This window comes from Rissa tridactyla, chromosome 3 (assembly GCF_028500815.1).
Source record: "Rissa tridactyla isolate bRisTri1 chromosome 3, bRisTri1.patW.cur.20221130, whole genome shotgun sequence".
Taxonomy (NCBI): domain Eukaryota; kingdom Metazoa; phylum Chordata; class Aves; order Charadriiformes; family Laridae; genus Rissa; species Rissa tridactyla.
The window spans coordinates 114,874,073-114,890,682 of NC_071468.1; the positions used below are offsets into that span (position 1 = coordinate 114,874,073).

General features: G+C 43.9%; 1 protein-coding gene across 3 annotated transcripts in view; it reads left to right on the forward strand.

Moving 5' to 3' along the window:
- Nucleotides 1–1,894: 1,894 nt before the first annotated feature.
- The window catches only part of KCNS3 (potassium voltage-gated channel modifier subfamily S member 3), a 28,888-nt gene continuing 14,172 nt past the window's right edge, over nucleotides 1,895–16,610 (forward strand). For 2 of the 3 annotated variants that reach the window (XM_054197239.1, XM_054197240.1), the window contains exon 1: nucleotides 13,630–13,988. The gene's annotated coding sequence lies outside the window, so the exon portion shown is untranslated. Of the gene's footprint in view, nucleotides 1,959–13,629; nucleotides 13,989–16,610 lie in introns of those variants that run through there. The other variant, XM_054197241.1, reaches the window with a different exon arrangement.

A 16,610-nucleotide genomic window follows, 5' to 3' on the forward strand; every position in this document is an offset into this window, starting at 1 on the left:
AAGGGTTGATGTAATATCTCGACAAGCCATAGTCTGCAGTGATTAAAGCTCCTATGATTAATGAAACAGGAAGGTGATAAACAATGAATTTATTAATGCAATTATAGACCATAACTCATAAGAAAAAGAACCCTTTCTGCACAGCAATAGTAACTTAGGGGAATGCCAGTAAACACAATCAGAGAGAAATATATTGTCTTAGGATCCCCGGTCTCCTCAGTCTTTTTAACTGAGGCCACTTGTAAGACTTCAAAATTATTATGTGGAACACAACAGCATGGTGAGTAGTTTTGTTGGCACTACAACAAGGGGCCATTGAATTATTTTGCTTAAAACTTGAAATGACTTCTAACACCACCCCACCCCCCCCCGCAAAAAAAAAAAAAAGCAAAACAAAAAAACCCAACAAAACCAGCAAAACAAACCAACCCCCCCAAAAACCTAACAACAAAACAGAGGAGAATCACAGGACAATTTTCTGCAACATTCATGCATTATTTTTTTCAAGGGAAGATTGATTAGGAAAAAAAAAATGACAGAAATAGTTACTAAGCAGATTTTTTTTTTCCAAATACTGCAGCTGGTTATGATGATGTGGATGGTTCAGAGGAGTTTTTAAATGAAAAGTTTGAAAAAAGTTTGGCAAAAGTACAGAAAGTACTTTTCTTCGTGTCAAAATTTGTAAGGAAGGAATAAACCTCCACGTTCACCCCTGGCAATTTTCAAAACGATACCAATGGAATTGGCAAAATGTTCTGTTCTGGAAGGTCGGTGCGGCTGTGCTTTGCAGTTATACTGGGAGCTGGCCTGGCTTCCCATTACCCTCTGACTTTGACTAAGGCAGATGTGAGCCTTGATACAGACGACTACTTTTGGGGCTAATTACGGAGGAGAAACCAGTTCCCTCTGCAGCTTGCGGGGGGGGGGGGGAGGGACACTCCACATCTCACGCCGTTCAGCCGGCAAATAAAGCCGTGTATTTGCCACTTCAGCAAATCAGCGGTAGCGAATCAATCGCGGATCAATCCCGTTCGCCTTCTCGTTATCTGCGTGGTCCCTGGCACCGCTGCCGCACAAGGGCGGGAAGGTAAAAGCCGAGCAGCCCAGTTTGCGGGGACCGGCGGCACAAGCAGAACCGGCTCCGCAGGAGGAGGCTGCCCCCCACCCCACCCCCGCGCCGACGGCCCGGCCCCGGCAGCATCACCCTCCCCAGGCGGGCTGCCCCCAGCCCCGCGTCCTCCTCCCACTCGTGGGAGAGCGGGGAACTGCCTGGTAGGTGGCCGCGGGAGGGAGCGGGGCAGCCAGGTCTCCAGGCGTGCTGCGGGGACGGGGTCCGGGGCCGGGCTGTGGGACTCCCCCGCACTGAGCGGGATCCCCCGCGAGACGCGGAGCGGGGACTCTCCGGGCGCGGTGTGAGACCCCACGGATGCGGTGCGGGAACCCCAGGCAAAGTACGGGAACCCCAGGCAAAGTGCGGGAACTCTGCAAGAGAGGAGAGGGACCCCCGGGGACGGTGCGGGACCCCCCCCGGGGGCCACGGGGCAGGATCCCCCGGGGCCGCTGCGGAACTTGCAGGTAACACCGAGCGGGACCGCCGGGGCATGAAGCGGGACGCCCGGGAGCGATGCAGGACACCCCGGCAGCGGTGGCAGGAGGCAAGGCGACACCTCTCAGTCACGCTGCGGGACGCCGCGGTGGGGAGCGGGACCCCCCCGGGGGCGGTGCGGGACCCCGAGGGGCGGAGGCAGCGCGGCTCCCGCCCCGCCGGGACGGTGCCGGCTCCGTTGCGGCGCCGGGACGGGAGCGGGGCGCCGGGGCGGGGGCCGGGGATACCCGAGGCCGGGGTGGGGACTCGCCTGAGCCCGCCCGCCGCCGCTTTCCATCCCCTCCCACCCCGGGCTGCGCGGTGCGGCCCCGCGGAGCCGGGCGGAGCGGCCGGCGGCGGCCCGCAGCTCCAGGTAGGCAGCGCCGGGGGAGGAAGAGGAGGAGGAGGAGGAAGAGGAGGGTGGGGGGGTGCATCCCCGGCGGGCTTCGTTGCTCTGCCGAAGTCTTGCCCTGAACTCTCCGGCTCGGGACGTGCAGCCCCTCTGCGTCCCCCCCCAGCGAAAGGAGGCGGCTGCGGGGAGGCGGCGGCGGTGGGGAGCGCTTTGGCCCCCGCGGAGCGGACGGGGCGGCCGGGCGGTTCGGTTTTCCTGCCGACTTTACTGGCTTGGTCCATAGAGGTGTCTCTGAATCCTTTTCGCATTGCAGAGCTCTGCTTTTGCCTTTTAAAACCACGTTTAGATTAAAAAGTAAACTAGGTTTAAGCAGCTGGGAATTACTACAGGAGCCTCTGCGGCTAAAGAAATGTGGGAGAAGTCTCTTCTCTCTGCGTGGCTGATTTAAAGTAGACTTACCAAGTTGGGGATAGTTTCCCTGATTTTACATCCAGGTTGATTTTTGAAGGGGCTTTCTATTTTTACTATAAAAACTTTTCCTATGTGCTTCTGTAAGACAGCGAAAATCCTCACCGTGCAGTTTCTGGATGTTCTCACCCGTGAGAGCGCCCTGTGTCAATACTATTTCTCTTTTGCCTAATGCAAAGCCCAACTGCTGGTTATTCTGGGAGCTGAACTCAGAGTGTCTGCTGGGGAAGGTAGACCTCAAGATCTGAGCAGCGGCAGCGTATTGATTCCATTAGCAGAATTTACAGATCTACCGACAGATCCCTTTTAACACAGTCGCTTTCCCAGAATTAAAGTTCTCCTCAGAGCATCTGTCGCTGGTCTAGGCCAATAGATGGCATAAGGTACTCAGGCTAACATCCTAAGAGGACAGAGGAGGCTAGAATACACTTTGTACTTGAGCCAGGATTTTCCGAGGGTATGTTTGAGCCAAATTCTGTGTGTCCGACTGGTGATACCTTGGGAAGGTCTCATTTTTAGAAGCATGTCCCAGGCCATGCGTTCTTATTTTCCTTGGTCACAAGTGCAGTGTTTTCCAAAATCCTTCTCTGCTCCAGAGTTAAGTCATCCACAGTTTTGGTAGGATATGATCAGTGTTGATATCCTAAACTCAGTAGGAAGTAGAGGTGGCTTTTCAGATTTACTGAAAAAGTATTTGGTATCTGCTGCTAGGGAGAAGCTGCCCATTGCAATGGGGTTGAAAAACCAGTAATCATTTGTGATGAGAATGGAGGGTTTTTTACAGGGAACTGTATCCTCTCCTCATTGCCTTCTACTTTTCTAGATATCACTGTTCAAAAAGATAGTACTTGGGCGAGTGGAAGACAATCGGCTAATAAGGAAAAAACTTCTTAGTTTCTGTACTTAAACTTCTGCTGAGATAGCACTGTGGGTAGACAGAAATGATTTTATGTTCTGAAATTGTGTAAATTATTTGTATACAGGTAGGTAGCTAAATGATGATAAAAGAGCTATAACTGCCAGTAATCATACTGAACTTTTACATGGTGCTTGTTACCTATAGATTTCAAAGCAGTTCTTTTTATAAAGAGGTGCAGTATCATGATTTCATTTTTTTTTTCAATTTCAGGAACTGAAGAATGGGGAAGGTCCAGAAATAGTATCCAAATTTCCTAAGTCACAGTTTTTTACTTGTCTGTTAGACCTTCTTTACACAGGCTGAAAAGATTTAAGTTGATCTTAAAATAAGAAAAATCTATACGTATTCATAGCAGAGGACATTAAAGCTCCTTTTGAAAAGACCTTCCTTGAATGCTGTGTCTAAATGTCTATGTCTTGTTATCAGTCTCAGCATTAAGGCAACCCACAGAAATGGTCGCAGCCCGTCAACTTCCTATTTGTGAGTGTGGGCAAAAGAAATCAATAAACAGAGGCTTTTAGCTGAGCTGGTGCAAACTCCAGTGTGATCCCTAGCATTATTCCTGAGACAGGTGAGGTCAGATGTTTTCCTAAAATCTCCTCTGTAGAAACAGAAGGCGAAGCATTTCTTTGCTCATCCTCTCTAGGACTTAGGAAATTTCCCAGGGCAAGAAGAGTGAAAACATCTCAAACCTGAACAGATGATAAATTGGTATTAAGCCAGCAATATCGCCTTAGTTGTGCAATTACAGCTATAGGCAAGGTAAAATCAACTATTAATACTAGGTGCCAAGACCGTGGGCCAGTTTCAGCCTCCATGCAAAACCGGGCTGAGCAGTGACTGAGCTGAGCTGCAGAGGCACCGTAAACCCACCCGGAGAGCGGAGACAGCCGGCTTTCCCCGCTCAGCCTGGGTGCATCTGCCAGAGGGGTGCTCTTTGTCCCGGCTGAGCCCCCAGCGAAGCCGGAGTTGGACACGTTGGCCTGCCTCGGTGCTGGGATGGCTGCCAGGGACCGCTGCTCCGGTGGCTGCCTGCTCTGTGCATCCCTCCTCCCTGCCAGCCGGGCAAGCTGAGCCTCCGCACACTCTCAGGTAAAATAAGTGCCGGTTAACAAGGAGTGCGTGGGAAAGGCGGATGCTCTGCAGAGTCTGATGTGAGCTAGGGTCAGCGTGAGAAGCGGACTGTATCCTGTTGGGCAATCTCTTGCCTAACAGCCTGTCCTTCAGCTCGGTTACTTGAAAACAGGTTGTGTCTTTTCTCCTGGAATCCCTCTCTGGCCAAGCCCGTTTGTTTGGAGCATGCCTCCTGCCTATAGGCTCTGGATTTAAAGAACTTGTTTACTTGCTACTGGGGCACGTATGTTAAGAAGATCTGCCCAAGGCTAATGACTAGAAACAAGGCTCAAATCTCTAAACTCACATCATTCCCTGCCTTGCAAATTTTCACTTATGGGATGTCTGCCAAGGACACATAATAAAACAGAGCTCATGAATAAATAAAATGTATTCCACTAACCTGTGGATATTTATTCTTATCTTGCCTTTGCCCTGTCTCTTTATTCTTATTTCTTGCTCTTCATATATTTTTTTTTTCTGTTTAGGCCCTTTCTCCTTTTTAATTTATGAGACCATCTTATTTTGCTCCTTTATTTTCCGAGAGGGAAAGCATCCCCTGAAAACCAGGCAGGATGCTGTGTGATTGCCCTTGTCTGGTTCTGTGTAGAGAGCCAAATCCTCAGCTGACAGAAATTGTCCTTGACCAGTTCCTCTCAATAGTTCTGCACCAGTTAATGTCAGGCGATCATCTGCTCCGAGGTGTAACCCCAGTATGCTTCTCCATTCTTTACCATTTATTCTTTTTACACCCCATTTCCTTCTGGCCCATTTTATTTTTCCCTATTTTATGTATGCTTCTTATACTCTACTTTCCATTTTATTTGAATTTGTCTTACCATCATTCATAACATAGCTGAAGTCCTAACAGTAGTGTGTTAAACTGCTGTCATCTGTCATTTCTGGGTAACTTGCCCATTTTTTCTTAGAAGGCACTTCTGTATGGGAGAGTTGCTTGTAACGGTTTTCCTTTCTTTTGTTTTTCATTCTGCTCTGGAAGAGATGACTTCTAAAGTATTTATCCTGCTTGGAGAGGGAAGATGGTGTTGACCATGTTGGTCCTTAGTTTCTGAGGGAGCTCATTCCACAGTCATGATGTTTTTTTCAAGAGAGATTTGTCTTCTGTAAGGATGAGCTTTATCACTTATGTTAGAAGGTCCCATTGTGGTCACTGCTCTTATTTTGGAGCTTAGTTTACTCTGGATTCAGGCCATTTGCTCTCAAGCCGGAGACCTTGATTTTCATGCGTTATTCTGCAAGGACAAGTCTGGAGTGAGCATGGTGGTCTGTGGTTGAAGTGTTGGTAATGTTGATACAAAGGATCGTGGAAGGCTTCACTCATTTTGGCCTCTCTAAATTGTTTCCCTCACTGATATCTGTCTGATAGGTACTCCTTATGTCCTTGCTCTTAGCGTGATTTTCTGTTTCCCGTCCCTTTATCCACAAGCTCTCCAGCTCATCTTCTTGCCCTTCACGCTCAAGTGCCTTATCCATTTTGCCTTGAGGTGAGAGATGTTGATTTCCTGGTTCTCCTGGCTGCTGAGGGGTTGCTGGGAGGTGGCACAAGGGGAGACTTACGGCTCAGCCCTTTGGTCTCTCCGTTCAGGACAGCCACGTGCCCTGACTGCAGACATCAGCCTGGCTTCAGCTTGCTCTGTGTCTGTTGCCATTTATGTCTTGAAGGTTGAACTTGGGTAGGGGGAGGTGCCCAATTTTGATCCAGCAGAATCGATCCGCGTGTGGTGCATTGCACCGTCCTTACCTCTGCCAGCAGCAGCAAGAAACGCAGCTGTCCCCTCTCACCCTGCAAGGGCTCGTGCTGGCAAGGTGTGCGTGCCCTGGAAGGGTGGTTGTTCTGCTGGAGCTGCCCGTGCTTTGAAGAGGATTGTCTTGGGGTAAAGTCTAATAAATGAACTTTTCCCTTTTTTGGGAATATTTGGGTCTTACCAGCCTGCCAGTAAAAACCAGCAAAGGCCACATGGACAAAAGGGAGCGTGGCCGGTTTAAGGATGACAGGATATTGATCATCTGAGACAGAGAGAATTTTACTTTCCTTTTTTTTTCCTTTTCTTTTGTACACTTTTGTCCTTTGTTCATCAGCTTGGAAAAGCAATTTAGATGCCACCTGACATCTTAAAAACAGGTTAATTCTTCCATGTTTTTAATCATTCTAGTCCAGTGCTAGCTCAGAGCTCAACCTGTGCAGAGGGCTGCTGGCCCTTCTTCTTCAGTTTTCACTAAAAGCAAAGCAAAGACAGGGGCTTTATGGACTTGGGAATATTGGAGCAGAACATGCTGACCTGCTACGTAACATTGAACAGGTCACTTCTGAAGTCACAGGTTCGGCTTTCAAATCACGGAGCTCAAGGCATCTCTGCCTCACAGCAGTTTTAAGTTAATAAAGTGCTGTGAGATTTACGGACAAAACCTGTTAATAGTCATGTAAAACTTAGTATTAGCAATTTTCTGCCACGTATAGGGGGAATTTTATATTTCTCTGGTTTTTTTGTTTTTTTTTTTTTTCTCTGAGCGTAACAAATTGATTGCTGCTGTTGATGTAACCACGGGCAAGTTACCTGAGGGAGGCAGAAAGCCAACTCGGGGAAAAATCTATGAACAGCTTTGGTTTGCATGGAGGAGTTAAGGCACAGCCTGGGTAGTTTGATAACAGTTGGCAGCATTTCTGATAGCTCTGCTCTGCTCCTTGCTCCTCTTCCACCAACTCTCCTTGAGCTGACAGGAGCTGGTGCTGCTTCCAGCGGTGTTAACTGCTGTGAAAGCTTCGGCTCAGAAACCTTCGTGATGCCAGGGGAGAGCGTGTTGCAGAGGGAAAGGAAAAGTCACTTTTGACTTAAGGGGGAGAAAAATCGACCTCATAGTTTGTGAGGTGCAATGATAAATCTACAATATTACTTTAGTGTACAGTTATTGTCAATCAGTACATTTAAAAGGGGGGCGGTGAAGGATTGGATATGTCCCAAAGAAGACTCCTTTTTATTGAAGGTTTTTATTGTATCTTTTATCTTCTTTTTTTTTCAATTAAAATTCTTCAGTTATCTGAATCATAATAACCGCTAATTTAAGTGGATTACATTTCCAAAGCTGCTTTGTAATTTTATGAACTCTATTTATTGCCAGTTGAAAGAAGAACAAATAGAGTCATAAGTTAGGTTTTGATTTTGAAAATAACTAACTCATTACTGCAGCACAGATTTAAGTCCTCCATGTTTCAGCACTCGCTAGTGACAAGCGTTGAATGACAGTTTCAGCGTGACGTTTTAGTGGCAGACACCTTTTCTCTGAATAAGCAGCTGAAAAGGATGCTGCCTTGTATGTTCTTCTTAAGCTGAGAAGATCTGTGTGTCTCCCAGTCCAGTGCAACGTTTGCACTGGCGGTTTGGATCAATACCGCTCTTTTAATTCACCCATGAAATTGCTAAAAGCTTGAGCTGAACAAGGGGGATAGCCTGGGTCCTTGCTGGTATTTTTGCTCGGTGCCATTAGTCTGGGAATAGTAACGGTGTTTATGGCTTCATTTTTTGTAAACTGTTTTTTTCAGGGAGTTGTGATTTTGTTCTGCTGTTTGCTGTGTGTTAGGCCAGGCAGAGAGCAGTTTTCCCCACTAATTTTGATTAATTTTTTAGGATGACAGAAAAATAAAAAGCTAAGGAAAAGCTCTCTCTCCAGGTCTCATAGTCTATTTAACGCTCAAATAAGAGTTGTGGTGGGACACATTGAAACCTGGTATACTTAAAAATGAGAAAAGCTTAATCTGAAAACACTTGCTGCTAGGCAAAGTGCTTATTCCTGGCTCTCTGGGATGCTCCATCCATCTCCTGGCCGTGAAGCCAGCCTTTTCTGAGGTTTTCTGTAAATGCTAGATGCAGGGAATGTGTTTCAGCCTTTTTAAGCTATCAGTTCTCCTTGGCGCTGAGCAAAAGCTCCAGTTCAAGGTAATACTTAAGCACAGGTTTATTCATTAGCTTGTAAGAAGTCCAGTGTGACTTGAAAGAGGCTCTTTTTGCTTGTGTTTATCCACCTCTATCTGAAAACTTTGGACCGAGTCTCAGCTGGCATCTTTGACAGCTCCTGGCCCCAGGCCCGCGACTTGAGTCTTAGGCAATCAGACAGGTTTCTCTTAGTGATAAATCTTACTGATTTCAGCTGATATCAAGTGTTTATGTATTCAGATACGAAGTCTGAACTTTAAAGATCTTCGGGGCCCCTGGGACCTGTGGGAAAGTGCTGCACAAATGAAGTGAGAGGCAGAAGTCGTCATTTTTCTCTCCAAGGTTTTACTGAGCACATACTGAAGTATTTCGTTCCAATGTAGACAAAAAGAAAGAAATGTAATTTCAGGTGTCTTCTTCCTCCTAGTGAGTTTTGGATTAGTGCTGCTGCTAAGGCCAAACAGGTTTTAGCTTAAAGTGGTGCTTCGTGGTACTTTGCTTCAAGCAGCAGCTTATAAAGGGAAAATACCAACTAAACCAAATATCTATTGCTCTTAAATTAGTTTCTTCCAATGCACCGCATATGCTTAATTAAATCTAATTCTTTCTCTGAAGATATGTGATCAGATTTTCAGGTTTTCCTCTGGACCTGTTGGTATGAACTGCCTCCGTCTTTTGGTACCTTCAAAATCTTTGGGGCTTGTTGTGGGAGTTTATCAATCTTTCTAGTTGAAGGTTATCCCAGGCAAAAACCTAAGAAATCCCTCATCCTATTAAAGTCTTCTGCAAAATCTCTGCTGATTTTGGGGGATGAGGATTTACCCAGCCACCTCTCTTCATTTTTCTTCTCGGATTTTGTATGGGTCATCTTAGACATTAGAAAAAGTGTTTGTAAAAACAAGGTGGGAGAAGGAATGAGAGGAAGGGCTGTTTCTGGCTTCCGAAATTCCTTCTAATTTGGCTTGGCTTTATATTCTGTTCCAAACTTTCTGTCACTGGAAGGCAATAGTCAAAGTTATACCTGAATAACTTTATAGGGCCTGACACTGGGTTGAGTAAATGGCTATATTTTTATGGGCTGTGCAAACCCATGTATTGACATTGCCAGAATCCAGCCTACACATTGCAGTACCTTACAGATTGTGACAACGTGCGGTATTATTTTGCATATGTAAATCCAGGTGTTAGTAGCTACTCAACACTTCCCGAAAAAATGATGGGTAATCATATTGACAGGTGCCGAGATGAATTGCACTGGTAGGACTGATGCTTATTTGGTGAAAAACTTATTTGCTGGCTGTTCCTTCTTGTGTATCATGACAATGCCTCAGCTATTTCTATCAATATGCAATTTAACAGTGGTGCAGTGATGCAATTTTATATCTTAGCCTCCCATGTACTTGCTTCACACGTTTTCTGGCAATGTCCTTTCTTGCTAAATGCTTTGTGGGGACAGCAAAGTTGAAGTAAGTGAGGAAAATACCTTTAGTTTTTGAGGACTGAGATGGCTAATACTACACTGATACGCTGATGGGATACTGTTAAACGGGATTTCAACATCTTGGAGAAACTCTATCTGGGCTGCAGTAGCCCCAGGCAACAGTGCAGTTTGTGGGACTGACTGAATGGAAAGGAGTTCAGTAGAGAAGGACATGGGCATCCTGGTAGGCAACGTGTTGAACATGGGTGAGTAGTGTGCCCTCGCAATGAAGGCCAGCTGCATTCTGGGCTTTATTAGCAAGGCTGTAGCCAGCAGTTCCACAGCAGCAGTTATTCCTCCCTGCTTGGCACCGTGAGACTGCATCTGAAGGATTGTGTCCAGATTTGGGCTCTCTGCTACAGACATTGATGTACTGGAGTGAGTCCTGTAGAAGGCCATCAAGTTAGTTGGGGGTTGGAGCACACAGGGTACAAGGAGAGGCTGACAAAGATGGGTTCATTCAATCTAGAGAAGAGAAGTTGCAGGGGAAACTTTACTGTGGTCTACAGTTGCCTAATGTGTAACTTTTCTCAGAGATGCACAGCAATGGGATGCAAGCCAGTGAACCCAAGTTGGAACAAAAGAGCTTTTGATTAGACTATTTTCACCATCGGAGGGTTTCAGCACTGGCCCACATTGCCCAGAGAGTTTGGGAAATCCTGGAGATATTCAAAACTCAATTGGCCCTGAACAGGCTGCTCTGACTGGACCAGCTTTGCAGATTGAGTTGGACAATATGGCCTCCAAAGGACCTTTTCAACACAAATTAGTTCGTGATGCTACCTGGAAAGTCAAGAGGAGGAATAGAACAAAGTGATGTCCAATATAGGAGTGGTGAGCATGTGTCTCAAAATCTGAGTGCTCCAAGAAATTGAGGCTTCCAGAGGTTTACACAGTGGCTCCGAGCAGTATGTCCCCAGGGCTTGGTCTACATCTAACGTTTCTGTAGCACCATGCTACAGTGTGTCTCCCATTCAGAGATGGTACCTGCTGGACACACCTGGCTGGTTTGACCTGTAGCATGCTGGACCAGCTGCTCCCAGTGTTGGCTGGAAGGCTGTCCCCAACTCCTTTTTGCATCCAGAGGTTTCTGTGCTCAAGAAGGTCTCCCTTGCAGATATTCTCTCCATCTGCCTCCACATATCCTCCCTTAATGTGTGGCCTCATGTCATGCATGCTCACACGCTGTAAAAGTTATTTGGATGCTTTGAAAGCAATTGTTGGATCGAAGCAGACTTGCAGGACTTAAATAAGTGAGATCTGGAGCTCTTCTTCAGAGTTGTCTTGGGTCAAGAGAATTTTCTTTTGAACAACGCAGACTCCTTTTAATGAAATTAACATGCTTCAAACACAAAGGTTTTTACAGCTTTTCAGTTGAAGGTTTCACCCAAAATATCCACAACAACAATTGCTTGTGTTCTTGTTGCCTAAGAGACTCTGCAAGTGTCTTGCAGAATTTCACCATGGTAAAGAAAACCTTTGTTTATATCTGAGATTAATAGACTTTTTTCAAAACATAAAAAAATAAATACCATGTAACTTTAGCTACTCAGACTGCCAAGTAAAATTTGATATATAGCAAAGGAAGAAACCGAACTGTTATGAAGAATTTGTAGACAGCCTGTTTCTGCTGTCCATCCTCAGTGACTCCATCCCATTCCAAACCTACTCTAAGTATACACATCCACGGGCCTGAACTGAACAAGATACTTAAGTAGATGTTAGGAGAATAATTTTGAGAGAAGAAGGGCATTCAAGCACTGGACTAGATTCCACAACCTTTTTGAGCAGGGTTTATCGTGGGAGATTAAATAAACATCTGTCAGAAATTGTTTAAGAAAAACTGATCCTGCCTTGAGGTGGGGGAGGGATTGAATTATATTACTCTTCAAGGTCCATTCGCGACCTAATTTCTGTAGTTGATAGTATATTACTAACGTATACCATTTAATTTATAAATAAAAATAGCCAAAGTGACTGAGAGACACCCATAACAACATTGTGGGAAACGTTTGTTTTTTTTTTTTTAAGCAGCTTATCCCAAAGGCAAGACTTTAGAATAAAACTATAATGGATTCAAAAGTTATGGGTAGCCAACTGAGTGGTTTAGGACGGTGCCATCTGCAGCCGAATTGCCCTTTTAGCTATTTTGGTCCTGTGGCTGAGTGCTAGGGAAGGCGTGATTGGTGGCACAGGCAGGGCTGATTTCACATGTCTCCTAACGTTTTTTTCTGCTATGATGTACTACAGTGTAGTCCTGAGTTGTATGTTCATAGATGTCTCTTCCCCAGCATAAGGTGGAAAGGCCCTGCTTTATGGGGTGCGTAGATTTGTCGTTGTTCAGAACAACTTTTTCACCCAGTGAATCTGACTGTTGTGATTGGACTTTGTGTCCTTTAGAAGCATTATCTTGCTTCTAAAAAGGAAAAAAAAAAAGAAAGATTAGGAGGGGGAAGAGATAATCTAGGAGCAGAAATTATCAACAGTCCTGCAGCATCAGGAATCATCGGTGCTAGGAACTGGAGGACAATTCCTCAGACTCCAAAGAGAGAAATGAGAATAACTAGTTTTCCTTTACAATCACAAAACTGTAGGCTGGACTAATGAATGGAAAATTTTAAATATCAGGTCAATGTTCCTGGCAGTAAGTTAAATCTTAATTTTAACTCTCTGTCCCCCTTCCACAAGAGATAAGAACATTCTGAATTTCACCAAACTCCATATGCCTTCCTTTAACATGGAAGAATTATGGTTCACTGTGGGTATAATTCACCCCTGTGCAGAGGCTTGTGAACCATTAACACTCTTCTTGAAAACTCAGGAGAGTCTTAAATGGTTCGTGCACCTGTGTATTAGAGAAAAAATATCACGTCTAATTGTTCATCCCTTTATGTTAGGCCTGGGGGCGTTGTGGTGGTGGGATGAATTGTGCAGTTTCTCACCTTGGCCATCATAGCCTCCCAATGCTACCACTGACTCTTGAAACTGCACTATAAATGCAGGAATAATATTTAGATTTTCTACTCTAGCTAAATGTGCCTTTTTTTTTTTTTTTTAGATGAAGAAATATTTGAAGATGTCATGTTTCAGGAAAAATGAGCCTCTGTAGGATCATTAACGGGGTAGCTGACTAGTTTTTCTGGATAACAGCAGCAGCACTCATATTAAAGAGACTACTGAACCTGCCACTGAGTCCAGTTAGAGACTGTCCTTTCTGTTTGTGAGGGGACTCCTATAAATCACTTTTTTTTTTTTGAATTACCTGCTATAGGGCTAGTCTGTGAGAACGTGTTTGACTGCGGGCTCTGGGCCCTGTGTCTCTGCGTACCACTACCTGGTTTGGAATGTGCTTGGCATTGAGGAGTTCGTGGAGAGAGTCATGGGGCGAGGGGACGTGGGCTGTGCTTGTTCATGGACAGCTGATCTGCTGCTTTATCTGTCTGGGTATCTGCATCATCTTATTTGCTTAGATAATTAACCTTTCAAAGGCAAACTACCTCATGAAATAGACTTTCGCTGAGGACTTCCTTAGACTCTAGACTAATCTAATGATGAAAGAAGAATGCAGGTGTTGTTTTTTTTAAAGAAATACGTTGATGTACATTTATTCCATGTCATTTTTCCTATATGGAAAAGCATCTGATCATTGTCAGATGTTCTTGGCCACTAATGGTACTACAAATTACCTAATAGGCATAACAATAGGATTTTTTTCATTTGTCATGCTTGTTGGAGAAGTACTCGAATGGCAACAATGTAGGATTCAGTGGAGAATGGGGTACAGAATATTAATTTGAGGAAGGGAATCTATGGAAACTGCGCTCATTGCAGAGGTCCTTTGACCTGCAAGTTACAATGTTCACTTCAAAGAGTACTTCTTGTTTTGAAACTGTGCTCTTGATGGTTGTCATTGAGATGACCTCTCAAACAAGGTTATTGCCAAAAAATTAACTTGGAGAGAGAAAATTTTTTTACCATCAAACCACAGCAATGCTGACCTGGTCATAATAGTGCCTTGAGGATCTTCTTATCTTCTTAATTACTTTCATGAACTTCAGCAATTGGGACAATACAGCTCAAGGAAATGCTTAATGTGGTCAGCTGTCTGTGGAAGCCAACAGGTATCGTAAGTGCGGCATTATAACTTTGCTTAATTGGTGGGGATTTACGGGTAGATTTTCAAGTAAAGGCATTTTAATCTGTAAATTCCACTTAGTTAAGGCGGATAATGATCTTTTAATTTATATGAACAGAATATAAATTGCAGAGCCTTTGGGAATGTTGCAAGGTGCAAGCCTTATTAACTATCATAATGTGTGTTATCTCCAGGAGCTTTTCAAGTTAGGAAGGAGATACCTTTTTCTTTCTTTTTTTTTTTTTTTTTTTTTCCCTTTTCCTTAAATCATTTTACAAGATGACGTTCTTATGGTGATATTAGATCTCGGTCCCTGCTCTTTACGTGTATAAGAAAGCAAATCAGATCACTGACTGCATTCCCAAAGAAGCTTCTGTCATGTTGATACTACAACCAGCACTGTTTTTCCTTGCCCCGTTCTCCTACCCACCCCTTGGCATATACTCTGTCCTTGCCAGCATCCTCGTAGTGAAAACCAGCAGAATTTAACTTTGGGAGGATTCATGTTACCTAGTATTGGCCATATGCAAGTTAGACGCCTTATGACACTAGTCACGTAGGTTGCTTATCTAGTCAATAGAGATGGGTTTCTCCAGTAGATGATTCACCCCTCCTGAAAACATGTGCCTAAGCTAAGCAGTATGAGCTGTGGGCCGGATGTGCTTATTCTTCTATTCTTGCTTGTGTTCTTTCGGATTGTGTTCTTTTCCATTTCTTTCTTATGCAGTCTTTTGGAGGAGGTGATTTTTTTCAAAGAAAGTATATTTTGCCTTGAAGACTATTTTTCCACAGATACAGGTATTTAAATAATTCTGCGTTTTGTTGGCAGCAGTGCTCCTATCAGCTACTGTTGTTTCCAAATGATGATCGTTTCTTTGTCATCTACATTTTATTACAAAGATGCGCGAACATTTGGTGCAAATTCAGTTTCTGAAACAGTTTGGTGACATCAGTAGAATTGTACCGGGGTGAACTTAGCCAAGTAGGCATATGTGGAAGTAACGTCAGAACAAAATTTGGCCCTGGATATTTCAACTCAAACTTTAGTTACCTAAGGTCTCCTGAGAGGTTGTATTGAATCTATTTTAAGAGAAATGTAGTTGCATAATTCTATTATTTTCATGGCATTTTAATGCAATATTCTGGATAAAGGATGTCACTGCCAATGAAATATAAAAAATAAATTACAGCTGAGCAAATAATTTAGTAGATGAATTTATCCTCTTTGCCTCACAGAATGTCCGTAACCACAGAGCAGTTTCTTTAGATGGTCTTGCTATTTGTGCTGGCTTTTTAAAGTTAACCTCTGCCTCCACAGGCTGTTTGCGAATGATTTTACAGTTAACTGTGTCAAATATTAAAAAGGAGAGTTGATGGTTACAGCTTATCTCACAATGAAAGAGGCTGTGCCAAGTAATATTACCTTACATTTTTTTAGGTTTAATTATGTGTGCTAAAGCAGTTATTACTGCCCAGCTGACAGGCAATAGCTTAAGTCATACTAACTGGATTTCAGTCCAAATCCTTAATTGTGATTGATCAAGTAAATTATACATGCATTTAGATGTTTTACTATGCTCAGTGAGTCAGAAAGCATAGACAGTACTTTTAGGTGGTGCATTAGACAAGTATTTGCCCTATAATGAATGGACAAATTCAAACATTTAAAAAAAATCAGTGAAAATGTTGATCCTGAGCTCAAGTTTGTTAGGGTCATATCCACAGCTTTTTAAAAGTACTTAGGTGTCTAAAGCTGCACGTTTGTAATTTGTAGAACCTCTTAACTATTAGGAAATTAGCAGAAGTTAGAGCCCAGGTGATTGTCTGCATCATTAGGAGGCAAAATCTGGTGCCTGGGGATGGTTGGATGCCCAATTAAGACTGTTTAGAGTGAATTTGCTGAAAATTCAGTTTTCTGAATTGGGAATGCTAAAATGGAAATCTACCAAGATCGTCAGATTCTTTGGGAAAAATTATCCTTGAGCTCTGTTTGTAAATAGTTTGTAGAGTTACAGAGATTTGCCTGCCCTTTCAAGTTCACGTCAGTATTGTGTCCCTCATGATGTCAGTGTGAGCAGGACTTGTCCCTTTTTATTCATATGCTTTCAATTTAGAGGAAATGATCCTAAAATGTGAACTTTCTTAGTCTTGAGAGGTTTATGAAGTGCTACTGTGTAGCAAGTAGGAGGTAAGGCTGTAGAAAACATAGTTGTGAAGCAAACTTGTACAAAATCTGTAGGGATGTCCTGTCTTTGAATATTTTAAGTAGCAAAGCACAACATAGTCTATCCAACTGCAAATCAGTTCAACTTACTTTCTATTGTGCCCGGATAATCACAGACAGATTAATGCTAACAAAAGCTGAAACTGTACCAATTTGGAATTACCAGCAGCTGAGGTACTACCATGCTCAAATGTGCAGCACATCAAAAAAGATGTGCTGAGGCTTGTGATACAGGACCTCACAGAGTACGGGGACTTTGTGTAGATAATATGTGAAAGATAACTGAGAAAGAGAAACTTTGCTGACAAATAAATTTGTGGTATGGGGATCCACATTGCCACTAAAAATCTTCTAGGGATTTGTTCCAGAAGAGACTGGAAACCA